General features: G+C 36.5%; 1 protein-coding gene across 2 annotated transcripts in view; it reads left to right on the top strand.

Moving 5' to 3' along the window:
* calcr (calcitonin receptor) overlaps positions 1-14,522 on the top strand; it is a 55,278-nt gene that overhangs the window by 10,476 nt on the left and 30,280 nt on the right. The gene's annotated exons all lie outside the window — the stretch shown is intronic.

Raw genomic sequence — 14,522 nt, 5'->3', positions numbered from 1 at the left:
TGGAAAGATTTGTGGCTTCAGTGCAACATGACAAGCTGCATTTTCTTGTCCTGTTAACCAGATAAAAAAAAAGAGACTATTGAGGAAACTGCTGTTACTTGCTGCTCTAATGTAAGTGAAAACAACTTGTTTTACAGATGTTCCACAATCTTAAACGAACAACATTTTGCTCTGTCCCTCTTCGGCTAATTCAAAAATTGTATGTTGGCAAGTCGGTGTTGTATAAGAGGAGTAAAACATGTTGTTCTGTTATACTGTTAGAACTTTGGGATAGATCAAATTGCCCTGTCAAACCTCCATAATGTCTGTAATTAATGACATATTAGGGATCTTAAAATGCTATTTAAAATCTTATAGAAGTATAGTCCTTCACTCATTTATAAAGTAAGGAGGAATCCAATGCTACTGTTGAAGTGATTTTGTCCAGGGACATGCTTTCATTTTTAAAATCAATATAGCGAAATGTACTCCGAAGCCCTCCACACGTACAGTGATAGCGTGATTAGACTCATTGTGTGTAAGGGGTTGAAAGAGTGGAATGGGCCAGCTGAGAGGCTGAGATGGAGTGAACAGCTCCAGCCAAGCATAAAATGCAGTGCAAGTGAGCTGATGCATGAGAGGCAGCCTAACACTGTTCTCATCTTCGGGAGCCCCGCCAGCATGATCTTTTTTTCCACCTAGATAGTGATGGTCAAAAAGCGTCCTCTTGGCTGTGTCGCATATATCTGACAGCTCTGTCTGGCCGTGTTTATAACAAATGTACTCATGCAGCTATTTTCTTTGTGAGATTAAAGAAAAAGTCACAAACAACATGAACACCGCTTCAGGATGATTAAATAACATGCACTGCATTATATTAGGCAAATATATATCTAACAAACTTTCTCATCTTGCTTCTGCCTGAAAAACCTCTCATGTAACTGGTTATATAATAAAATCACACAGTAGCAGAGAAAAAACTTTTACACAGCTTGTTATGTATTACGCATTGTTATATTTGTAGGACTTATTTTTCTCATGAGTTTGTAGGGTGGGCGTTTCCCTTTTTTATTTTTATTTTTTTCTTCCAGAGAGTTATTTTGGTATTGTTTGCCCTCATGTTTGATTTATCATTGTAAAGTTTGTTGCATTAATCAAATACAAACCCATCACTACCTTTTCAGATGCCTCTATAAGGCATGTTTATTGCTTTAGCATTTGCCTCCAAGGACTAACACATGAGCTTCACATAAAATTTATTATTGGGCTTAAGTTGGATTTTTGTCTGGTCTCATATGAAAAGAGGCTCTTTAAAGAAATTCCTTTATTTTCCACAGGCAAATATTTCTGTTCTACATCCTCAATTGCTGTTTATTCAAAAGTCTCTGCATCTCTTCTTATTAACTGAGTACATTTTTTTTTCTCTTATTTTATAGAAATGGATTTATGGGTAACTTTCTACAATCTGTTCAATCTTTTATTTCTTAAAGCCATGACTGCAAATTTAGTTTCAAACAATATTTCATAAAAGTTGGGTTTTTATTACTGTAGAAAGACATCAACAGCACCCTTTTGCAAGTACTACTAAATGCAGACAGGGAAAAGGGTAGGAGGATAAATCACTGTCAAACATCAACTATAAAAGGAAAAATGGCAAATGGTCAGAACTTTCAAAAGAATCAAAAGGCTTTCCTGAAGTACTTGTGTCTAAGCAGCATTCTACTCACTACCAAGCCAATAAAAATGCCATAATTTCTCTGAAAAGATCATCTGACCATTTTTGACAGCCAGGCAATCTTAGAAGTATGAAATATAAAAACCCCAAAACAAATATGTTAATTGGTTTAAACCACATAAACAGAACTAGTACATCCAAAATAGACAAACATCTAGTGATATTTGATATATAAAGCAGCATAAGTAAATCACATTTAAATAGTTCCATGTGTAATCCTCATCAGTTATCAGGGTTGAAATTTATTCTGTATTCTCTGTTTCACAGATGTGGAGTCTATAATGTTATCACCATACAGCATACAATCCAGCTGCCGTTTGCTGTTCATAGCCAGGATAATGTTTAACCCTGAATTCACCCCACATGCCTAGTGCAAGCGACAAGTCAAGGGTTGTGTCCAGTGTCACCTCATGCTTCATGTCAAAGTCTCAGTTCATTCACACCGGCCATCTTTCCGCTGCCTTTCTGTCTACCATATGGCAGCGCAAAGTGCAACATAACACACTTTTCATTTCAATCTGTTTTGGCAGCTCCTGCATTCAGTTATTAGTTATGAGGTGGTGGTTATAGTGCATTATGAATTGTTAACTCAGTGATGATGCTGACATCTGAAATATATTCAGAAAATATTGAATATTTATACTTATCATATCTGAGCAGATTATCGACAGACATGTGCTATTATGATAATATCTAAAGTATAATACCTTATAACTTTGTAAGCTGTGTGTAAAGTGAAACATATTTTACACAAACAAGCGAACAAAAAATCTATCTTTCTGAAATCTTTCTTCATAATATTGTCACTGGTTTTAATATTAGGAAAATCTTCAATGAGCTGTGCATATAGTGAAATGTGCTAAGCTATGTTAGATATATTACCTATAATGCTATTTATTAAGAACTCATTATGCCTAAGGAAGGTTGCTTTATAGTGTATTGTTGTAGGAAGTTGTTACAGGGTGTAACATGCCTTTGAATGCATTGTAGCATGTTGTGAATGTGTTGATAATTCATTACAGATATGGCTTTTATAGAAAGTTTTGTCTGTGCGGTAGTGTTGTTTTATGAGGAACATGTTTAATCAGCTTGACTCAGAAGTTACAAACTCCTCCCCAAAAAAATCTCTTGAACCCAAAAACATTGTTTTTTAAAGGTGAAATATATATTTTTTGTAGCTGAGTGCAGTGAAATGTTAATGCATTGTGTTTCAGAAGCCTGTGGAGTCGATAAAATGTTTATTTTCTAAATTACTTTCTAAAAGCATGTATGACTCAAAACCGAGCCTTCCTGCTAAAAACTTTCAATTCAGACATTTCGTAGTGTAGACTGGTGTTATATACAACACCTATCAAATATCAAAGGCAGTTTGTGCTGCTTTATGAAACAGGAAAATGCACCAGACATTTCCTTAGAGCTGAAAGATTTCATGTTCCTCCTGAGATCCATCATCCCCTTTTAAAACAACCATTCTTAAAATGCAGACACAGAATGCTGCCCTTCAAAGTTTGGAGGGCATTTAGCTGGAGCTGAGCAGCTAATCTGGACACCCAGCTGCTGCTGAAGAGGAAAGAGAACATAAAGATTAGGCAGCTTCTCATATGAATGGAGCACCCACTGTGTAGGACCAAGAGACCAGCAGTGAAGAGGATCATTAATGCACTTGAACTTACTTACCTCTCTTTATTCTGTACTCTACTATCTTCACTTTCCAGATGGAGACATTACTGAGCACACTTTAAGGATTGACCTACACTAATTTCTGTTAATCTTCTCATACTTAGCTAACACTCAGGTCTCATATATAAAAATGACCAGTGATCCTCCTTTTACTTTCTTCCCCTTTCTTCTGCCTCTAGCTGTGGGTTTAGGTTTTAGGGACATAACCAATCACCAGTACTTTATTTGCTATGACTTGATGTGTTAAACATCAAATGTACAAATATAGATAAACAATATGATAGATAAGCATGCAGTAATAGTCACAGGCATGGGGGACACTAAAGATGCAACAAAAATCTTTTCACTTTCATGCTGGTTAGTGGTCGGATATGAGGCTAGCCGGACGAAGAAACAACATGTGATATTTTCAACACGTGAAAATTTTCTTGGGAAAAATAAGTCCTGCAAATATGAAAATACTTAATATACATAAAGACAGAATGGGATCAATACATTTTTAGTAAGGCATTTACATCTTTAGGAACTCCTTGTTTTAGTCCCTGCATGGATTAAATTATGTTTTCCGCACACATCTCCAGTGTTCCAGGGCTCAGCTTCTCAAACTTCCCAAACTAATTATACAATTTAGCAGATTGTGCACCTGGACGAATGTAGCATTAAACTAAATCATCTGACTGATACTGAGGTTGCCTTTTATGCTTTATGCCCGTAATGACAGTCTACCAGCCCAGAAGGTGCCTGATAAACAAACGTGTTGGAACACTCTGACAATTTGACTGGCCTACAAAATCTCCAAAAACTTGTGATTTCTTGGAGCAGCAGGTGGAACAACTTAACAAGCAACCATGAACTGTGGACCCAGTGTATGAAAAAATGGGCTTAGTGTAATTTGACAGAAACTCAAGACTGAAGAATCCTTACCTGACACTATTGCCGCTCTTATTAAGGGCAGTTGAGGTGTGACCGTTATATATAGCTCAATCTATCTATCTATCTATCTATCTATCTATCTATCTATCTATCTATGTATATGTATATATTTATTTATATATATATATATATATATATATATATATATATATATATATATATATATATATATATATACTATATTGCCAAAAGTATTCGCTCACCCATCCAAATAATCAGAATCAGGTGTTCCAATCACTTCCATGGCCACAAGTGTATAAAATCAAGCACCTAGGCATGCAGACTGTTTTTACAAACATTTGTGAAAGAATGGGTCGCTCTCAGGAGCTCAGTGAATTCCAGCGTGGAACTGTGATAGGATGCCACCTGTGCAACAAATCCAGTCATGAAATTTCCTCGCTCCTAAATATTCCACAGTCAACTGTCAGCTGTATTATAAGAACGTGGAAGTGTTTGGGAACGACAGCAACTCAGCCACGAAGTGGTAGGCCACGTAAACTGACGGAGCGGGGTCAGCGGATGCTGAGGCGCATAGTGCGAAGAGGTCGCCAACTTTCTGCAGAGTCAATCGCTACAGACCTCCAAACTTCATGTGGCCTTCAGATTAGCTCAAGAACAGTGCGCAGAGAGCTTCATGGAATGGGTTTCCATGGCCGAGCAGCTGCATCCAAGCCATACATCACCAAGTGCAATGCAAAGCGTCGGATGCAGTGGTGTAAAGCACGCCACCACTGGACTCTAGAGCAGTGGAGACGCGTTCTCTGGAGTGACGAATCACGCTTCTCCATCTGGCAATCTGATGGACGAGTCTGGGTTTGGCGGTTGCCAGGAGAACGGTACTTGTCTGACTGCATTGTGCCAAGTGTAAAGTTTGGTGGAGGGGGGATTATGGTGTGGGGTTGTTTTTCAGGAGCTGGGCTTGGCCCCTTAGTTCCAGTGAAAGGAACTCTGAATGCTTCAGCATACCAAGACATTTTGGACAATTCCATGCTCCCAACTTCCTGGGAACAGTTTGGAGCTGGCCCCTTCCTCTTCCAACATGACTGTGCACCAGTGCACAAAGCAAGGTCCATAAAGACATGGATGACAGAGTCTGGTGTGGATGAACTTGACAGGCCTGCACAGAGTCCTGACCTCAACCTGATAGAACACCTTTGGGATGAATTAGAGCGGAGACTGAGAGCCAGGCCTTCTCGTCCAACATCAGTGTGTGACCTCACAAATGCGCTTCTGGAAGAATGGTCAAAAATTTCCATAAACACACTCCTAAACCTTGTGGACAGCCTTCCCAGAAGAGTTGAAGCTGTTATAGCTGCAAAGGGTGGACCGACGTCATATTGAACCCTATGGATTAGGAATGGGATGTCACTTAAATTCATATGCGAGTCAAGGCAGGTGAGCGAATACTTTTGGCAATATAGTGTATATATATATATATATATATATATATATATATATATATATACAAACTACCAGTCAAAAGTTTGGACACACCTTTTAATTCAATGTTTTTTGTTTAGGGATTTATTTTCTACATTCTAGAACAATACTGGAGATTTCAAAACTATGAAATAATACACATGGACTTAAGTAATCCATATGTAATGACAACAAAAAACAGTCAGTTGTTATTTTAAGACACGAAGGTCAGGTGTTCTGGAATAGTTCTTGCAAGAACAGTATTGTCAAATGCATTTGCAAAACCCATCAAGCACCATGATGAAACTGGCTCACATGAAGACCATCCCAGTAAAGCAAGACCAAAACGTACCTCTGCTGCAGAGGAGAAGTTCATTTAGAGTTACCAGCCTCAGAAATCACCAATTAACAGCACCTCAGATTAGAGCCGTTATGAAGGCTTTACAGAGCATCAGTAGCAGACATATCTCAATATCAGCTGTTCAAAGGACATTATTGTGTATTTCAGCCGCCTTCAGCATTGTTTTACAATGTAGAAAGAAATAAACATCAGGAAAGGCCATGGAATTAGAAGATGTGTCCAAACTTTTGACTGGTAGTGTATATATATATATAAATTCCTTGAATTTTCTTTATATTTTTATGGTTATATTTTCTATTGTGCACCAGTACACCAAGGTAAATTCCTTGTATGTGTAAAACCCACAGTACTTGGAAATAAAGCTGATTCTAATTCTTACAGATTCTACATATAATTCTTCTATCTTTATATCATATGTATAAGAATATATATATATATATATATATATATATACACACACACAAACACACACATACATATTCACTTTGTTAAATCTTGATTAAGGCCAATCAGTTTTTGTGAGCAATTCAGTAATGGCTCATTGAAATCATTTAGAACAAGAAAAGCATGAACACAAAGGCAAACGGCATAAAAGAAGAAATATAATACAGAAGGGAAAAAAAATTCTAACACAAAGAGCAGGAAACTAAAAAAATGTTCTAAGAGATTAAGTGGAATAAATCTGGACATTTACATTCAAAATGATAGTTTTGCTTGTTTCATTAGCAATATCTTAACACAGACATTTTGATCGTTTGAATTGTTTCAATTATTGTGATAAAAAGTGATCGTGTTTATGCAAAAACTAATATAAATGTCTTGGTTTTATTGATGCAAAAAAAAGGTATGCACACTGACCTCATCTGTAATACATAAATTGTTACAACATTTCTGTATCCCAGCCACTTTGAATAATTATTTAATGACATTTCTTTTTTATTATTTATCTTATTTTATTAGTTTAAATTTGAGGAAAATGCACTGTGCAAAACATAAAGCAAGAAACACAAAATTGTAAGTTATTAATTATATCAAATTGATGAGCATAATAAAAAAAAATCAAATTTTAGACTTCTTCATGAGCAACTACATCGATTTATTATTACAGGCGGGATATGAAGGCGGGATATCAAGTTTTTGAAGTTTCCACCTCCATCTGTTCGTACTTCTCATGTTAAGAAAATGCTGTCTCATTTTTCTATAAAAAAAAAGAGTGATAAACTGAGCACTGAACACCTGGGAACTGAATGGTTATCAACACCATGAGATTTACATGGCAGGAAAATGGCATGGATGCCATTCAGAATCATGAAGTGATGATAAAAGAAGAAGAGCAGTAGTGTTGTGATCCTAGTTCTTCAAAATTTGTCAAGATACATTGTCAGGATAAGTCTTTTCCCACTATGTAAACAGACAGACAGACAGACAGACAGACAGACAGACAGACAGACAGACAGACAGATAGATAGATAGATAGATAGATAGATAGATAGATAGATAGATAGATAGATAGATAGATAGATAGATAGATAGATAGATAGATAGATAGATAGATAGATACTTTATTCATGCCAAAGGGAAATTCACAGCTTCTAGCAGTATCCACAAACACAGGTAATAGGTAAAATAGGAAGGAATATAACAAAAAATACTAAAATACCCAAATGTAGGGTACAAAATATAACAGAAAATATATCAAATAACAAAATATTACACAATTTAACAAAATATAGCAGAAAAATACTAAATACAGAGATTTAAGGAATAAAAATAGAGAATTAGATGAAAACAAGATGAGTAAAGTATTATAAAGAGTAAAATAGATATTTGATATATATTTGATAATATGATAATATGTCTGGATGTTTATGAGAGGTGGTAAACTTATTAAAATGTCAAGCAAACTGGCAATTATTCATCTAAATAATCATTCGGGTAAAATAATTGAAGTACATCTGCAAAATAGATGGTCCTGTATCTCTTTCTGAATGGAAGGAAGTTGAACAGTTTGTGACTAAGGTAGGATGAGTCCTTGATGATTTATGTACTGAAGTTAAATTTATAAAATTTTTAATTTACTCAATTTACATTTAGTAAATTGTCACAACAGCACAGGAATTCACCACAAACTCCACTTCCCAAAAAACACTGTGGTCTACAAACATGGCTGCCACAGACTACAGTTCCCACACAACACTCCACCAGCAGGTTCACGCTCACCCGAGTGCCAATCATTCACATCTGTTCCCAATCACATGCATATCCTTTATAAACAGACCTTGGACACTTTGTGAAGTAATGCTCAGTGTGTTCAAACATCCTTAGTAAACCTTGCGTTTTATTTCTTTTCTGCTTTTTGGATTTGCCCTCATAGTCTTGTTTGTTGATTTCCTGATTACTTGCCTGTCTCTACTTATGGTTTTCTCCTTAACTTTTGGATTTTCAGTATAGTCTCTAAACTGCATTTGCTTCTGTCTCTGATACTGTTGCATGGATTAAAAGAGAAAACTTACAAAGTGAAAAGTAGTTCACTTTGAAAAGAAGAGTTCTATTAAAGAGTACAAATACATATGTACAGATGTCTACCTCAGATCAGATGGTTAAATAGTTGCCTTTCACCGAGGCTTCACGTATAAAGCTTTTGTTTTTGCCGTTAAAAAAATGTATATTCTTCTATGATGTTGGATTGATGGAGCACCCTTTTTAATAACTATACAACATGATTGAATTTAGATACAAATAGCAGTGAAGATTATTTACAATATAGATTAAAACATTTACAACAGTGAACATATATATGACTTATTGCATATTTCCGTATTGAATTCGGCACAATTTTATACTGTGATAGAAATTCATCAGCAGCATGAAGGTCAAACTCAACTGGACTACTTTGCTTAAGGCAAACAGAATTAAATGTATTAAAATAGTTAAGCGTAATAGTGACCTTGTTGTAGGTTCTTGGACAAATCAGATTTTTCTGTGTGTTCTGTCTTGTGTCAAGTGTTATTTCCAACAGTTAAATGCTTGCTGTGGCGTAAAACCTGCACTATTTTGCAAAGACAGATGAAGATTAGGGATATCTGATTAAGTGTTGAAAAATGCAGTTTGTACTATATTTAATGAGCCAAGTTTATTCTGCCTCATAAAGTGCTAAAGACCAATCATAATCAAGGCCATTTTCTATTTAACAGCTGACACGTGTCATTTCCCCCTTTTCTTGGTTCCGATTCTTTTTTAACTCCTGGGCTAAGTATCCTTGATTTGCTGCAGTGTGTATGCGCCAGTATGAATCAAACTCAGAGGAGCTAGAGCCCATGTGGCACTTGGCTGACTCAGAGCTGGACGGAAGATGGATTAGGTGCAAATGTGACTTGTCACGACAAAGGGCTCAGCTTGGAACGGAAGTAAGGGTCAATGAATCAGATTCTGGTAGAAGATGCATTGGCTTAAGACAGAGGGGAGTGGTTGTGAGGTACAGAGTTTCGGTTAAGTGAAATCCCACATTTTTTGAAGTGTAAGTATGCATGACTAAGACAGGTAATCACCAGGATAATTCATACTGTCCGGCCAAGATGAACTTGTGCTCTGAATGTTGTTCATCTGGTCTATGAAGTAATAAAATGGGATAATACAATGCTTTTGTTTTAAGCACACACTTTATTCATTTGTGAGAGTTATGAAACATAATAAACAACACACTATATGACACAGTTCATAAATAATGTGATAGTGTTATATTGTATAAATTCTGTTTGGTGCTTTAGGTTTTAAACGAAACAGTAAAGTTAAAATGCAGAATAAATCTTGGAATGGAAGTCATATCATATGTACAGTATATCAGGAAATGTCCCTGAGGTTACATTTAATACCATTTGCATTACTAGTCATCTATTCTGGTTAGATTTCAGGTTAGTTTTGTTTAGTCGTTTATTTATTTCAGTTCACTTTAATTCACATTAATTTAATCTGTATATAATGGTGAATGGTTAGCCTTTTTACCAGACCTACTGTATCTATTTTGCTGTTGCAACTGCTGCTCAGTTTTATTAAATATGAAGTGATGAAGATATATTACAGTCATGTATAAATAGCTCTGCCCCCTGCATTTCAGCAAATCATGCAGTCATTGCTGGTGATATGAATATTATTTTGTTTTCAAGGCATATCATCATATCATTGGTTATCAGGACACTGATGGTCACTGTACACTGAATGAGATTTGGGATGACTGACTTAAGAAGCTTCTAAGGTTGCTTATGTTGTGTGCTTTGAATCATTTTAGTATTGCATGGTTAAGCACAATCTAGTGCATTTTCAGTCTGGCTGAGAACATTTTAGATGGTGCTGTACACATCAGAATTCACACGCCATCATTAGAGATGATGGTCAGTCAGACACTTTTGTGCCGCAATATCTCGCGTACCGAACAATGCTGAGGACTCGGAGATCATCTGGATGTATGCCTCCCTTTATGGTCTTTGACATATTTCTTCCTGCATCAGGCATACAGTGTCTGTTTCTGCTATGTGAATGTTGTTTGGCTCTTTCTCAGTCTCTTTCTCAGCATTAATCCATTTGCAGAAAAACTTAAAACCCAGTTTAAAATGAATCCGGATTTAATTTAATCCAGGCTTATGAGGTACATTTTAATTAACTTTAATTCTGTTTCTTCGTTACTTTAAAGTCAGATTTCAGTTAGGTATTAATTTTAATTCATTGCAGCTGATGTGGATTGAATTTTTAAAATGGCAACATGGGCATTTCAGAGTTACGCCAATGTTTTCACTCAAAATAGCTATTGCTTGGTCTCATTTTTTCCCCAGACATAAACATTTTAGTCCCTAGTTGTGGTTTTATTGCTGATTTTGTAAGATGTGTAAAATAGTAATAGTAATGCAATACAAATTGAATTAAATGAACAACAAATATTTGTGTTATTTGTCAAATTTGTGCTGTTGTAATGCACCCATAATGGTGTGTGTGTGTGTGTCTTTGTATAATTGTTTTGTGTAAATGTTCAGCGACATGTTGCCCTGCTTTACTGCCACTGTGTAACATAGGTTTTTAACTTATATGGGTCAACACTTTAATCGGTACAGTGTTGAGTATAATGCTGAGTATTAGTATGAGGGGGTACTGTGTTGTGATAATCTTGACTTTTTGGATGTTGCTACTGCTACAGAGCTGAAATAACTGGAATGCTAATTTTCTGAATTGAAAATTTATTTTCAATTTTCAATAATTGAGTTAAAGTCAACACAGAGTGTAAGTGTATAAGTTCTCATTCATTCATTCTTTCATTCATTTTCAGTAAATGCTTTAACCTGTTCAGTGCTGTGGTGTATTAGGAGCCTACTGCAAGAACACTGGATGCAAGGTTGAAGGGATGCCTGTCCATGATATGTCTCAGAGCACCATGCTTACACACTTGTTCACACCTAGAGTAATTTTAGCATAGCCAGTCCACCTGCAAACATGTTTTTAAAGGTTGGAAGAAACCAGAAATCCTGGAGGAAACCTGTTTGAACACGTAAATAACAGATAAATCTCCACACACTCATAGGGTAAAAACTTTATAATCCCAAGGTCTAGTTTCATTTTGCCTGCCAAAAGCAACATGTACAAATGTGCATTTGATATGGAAGTATGTTGACTCTAATCATAGCTGCCAAGTGTAGCAGTGTTTCACTTCACACACCATCTGCTAGAAAACTGAGCCAAAGCAACACAAATGATCACTCTGTCCAATTGTCGCTGACCAGACTATGAATGGCTTCACTTGAAGGTTCCCCTGACTATCAGCAATGATGCAGCATCGCTTCTTCTCAGCATCACCCTGGCTCTCTGAATCTTTTTGTGAAATAGTATCTGTTATCAGATAATAAAGCTGAGAAAGTCACTGTGTATCACATGGGATGTTGAGAAGCTTGGTGATAAAATTCCTTATCACTTTAAATGAAACTGACACACTCTGATAGAGCGAGGACTGAAATTGCACCATTGCCATGTGTGGGGAAAAAAGCCACAAAACATCATTACAGCACATCATTACACAATGGATTTGGAGATTTCTGCTGGACAGTACTTTTGTCCATGTGGTAATGCTTCCAGACAGGATTTTTGTCTCAGCAAAATGCGTTTCGGACAACTCGACACCTCGCCAAGCAGTTTTAGACAGAAAACGTCTTCTTTAAAAGAAAAGTGTCACAGCTCATCAATCATTTGTCATATTCTGGGCTAGATATGGTTCAGAAGACCTTAAAATTCTTGTGGCTGCCATCTCAAGGCTTCAGCAGTCAAGCATCAGTCCTCTTCATCTCTGATTAAATTGAGTATTTTATCTCATCTCAGAAAAAATATGGAATCATCCAAAAGTGACAGCTCTTCTCTCAGTCCCATCATGTGTGTTGATGGTGAGCTGGAAAGGCACTAGATGCTGTTAGAACAGTGAACATCTGTATGTGCCTGCACTTGATCTACAGTAAGTGCAACAAGCCCTTATGCATAGCTTCGCTGGGAGAGAGTGGCACATGTCCCACTTAGTAATTGGGTTGCTGATTATGGACAGTCTATTAAATGCATTTTCCTGTCTACTTGTTGAGAATGCTTGGGTCCATTTTTGGGCTATATACATGTCATACCTATTAAAGCTGGTTAACGGCTCTTTGCTGTAAGGGTGGTGTACTTTTTTTGGTCGGCAGCAGGGTTAATGGATTGAGAATTTTTATGCACTCTGAACTAACCATAATGGTGCTTTTCTGATGGGGCAATTGCCTTAGGGTATGAAATGGAAAATAGAAACTCAAATACAGAGCCAAAGACACATGTTAGATGAATCACCTAGCAAGCTTTAATGCTAGGGCACAAAGAAAAACTGCAGGGCTTAAACCATGACACAAAGTAGATTGCACCTTGTCTTTATTGTCAGCTTCATCACGCTGCTTTGACCTTTGAGGGATGAATCACACTATGCTGGATATCTTCATCTCTAAATAATGTTTGCTGTTTTTGCTTTGTGCCATTGTACATCCTAGGCATTCCATCACAGTTGACTTTAATGACTGGCAATTCACTTACGCCACATTTTCGTAAATGAGAGATGATACCGTTGTGAGCAGCACTGTCATTTCTCTTCAAATACTATCTCGGAAATGAAAAGGAGCAGTATATCTCTAATGAGGCTCGGTCCTCAGCTGCCAGGTAAAACACAAGCAATGCTGCAATAGGGAACATAAAAGACTCTGTGGTTGTTCAGACAGTCTGATTGGATCCTTCATCACCAGAGTACTTATATGTTTTTGCATTTTGGGACAGTTCTGTATCTAGACATACAATGGAATCCCTGGAAAGCATTACACATTTTAAAGCAGTCTAAGTTCTGACTTAGACTAAAATATACAGTAATGAATAATGTTTAGAGTGCAAGAAGTGTGTTTTTAAGAATACAGAACAGCAGAGTGGAAAACATTGTGAAGTTGGAGCCAATTAAGGACTTCATATAAACTAAAGCTGAGTCACTGCTAGAAGAACATCCGAGAGTGTATTTTTACAAATGTTTTAAGGTATATAATTTACCAGGCATCCAATTATTGTCTTTAATGGAGTCTTTTAATTTCTGTCTCCAGTACATAATGCATCAATTACAATAATTACATGCAACGTTTTGCATTTTTGTGATTTCTTGGTGAAAAAAAAAGAATCTAAACCTCTATTTAAAATGTATCTACAAAAAAAGTAATTCGAGGATGCCAAAAAAATGAAGTGTTGTGGCACAGTAGGTTGAGCTGATGCCCAGTTCCAAGGCACTGGGATCGACTGGAAGCTCTGGTTACTATGTGTGTAGTTCATTTTCTGTTCCCCCTTAATGTCTGTGTGGGTTTCCTCTTGGTTTTCCATATATCCCGCATCTCTATATGTAGACTGACTATGCTAAATTGCCTCAGGTGTGAATGAGTGTGTGAATGGGTGGGTGGGTATTTGTGTGACACCATGAGATGAATTGGCTTTCAATTCTGTATGTGCATAGGTATAAAATGGTCTACACCAGGTTATGGCATATTACGTGACTGATTAATATGGCTACAGTGCTAAATAGACAGTGAGAGGAGGAGTACGACTCATTATAAATTGGGATTGCTTTGTGTGCAAAATACACTTGCTGCACAGGTGTATCATTTAGCCACCGAAAGAGCTTCTCGGCTTCACCTAAGCGGCCTACGAAAGTAGAGTTCTCCATTATGGCTAAAAGTTTAGTGCAAAAATTTAGTGCAAAATATTTTGTACAAATAACACAACACAAAACAAACAAAAAAGTCTATACTCATTAGTCAACATACAGTATATTGTATACAACATGTATACTTACTAATCTACTGTATCAGGTTGTACACACATACATTTATTTGGAACTTT

This window comes from Hemibagrus wyckioides, linkage group LG24 (assembly GCF_019097595.1).
Source record: "Hemibagrus wyckioides isolate EC202008001 linkage group LG24, SWU_Hwy_1.0, whole genome shotgun sequence".
Taxonomy (NCBI): Eukaryota; Metazoa; Chordata; class Actinopteri; order Siluriformes; family Bagridae; genus Hemibagrus; species Hemibagrus wyckioides.
Note: the sequence above shows the minus strand (reverse complement) of the source record. Positions and strands in the feature narration are given on the sequence as shown.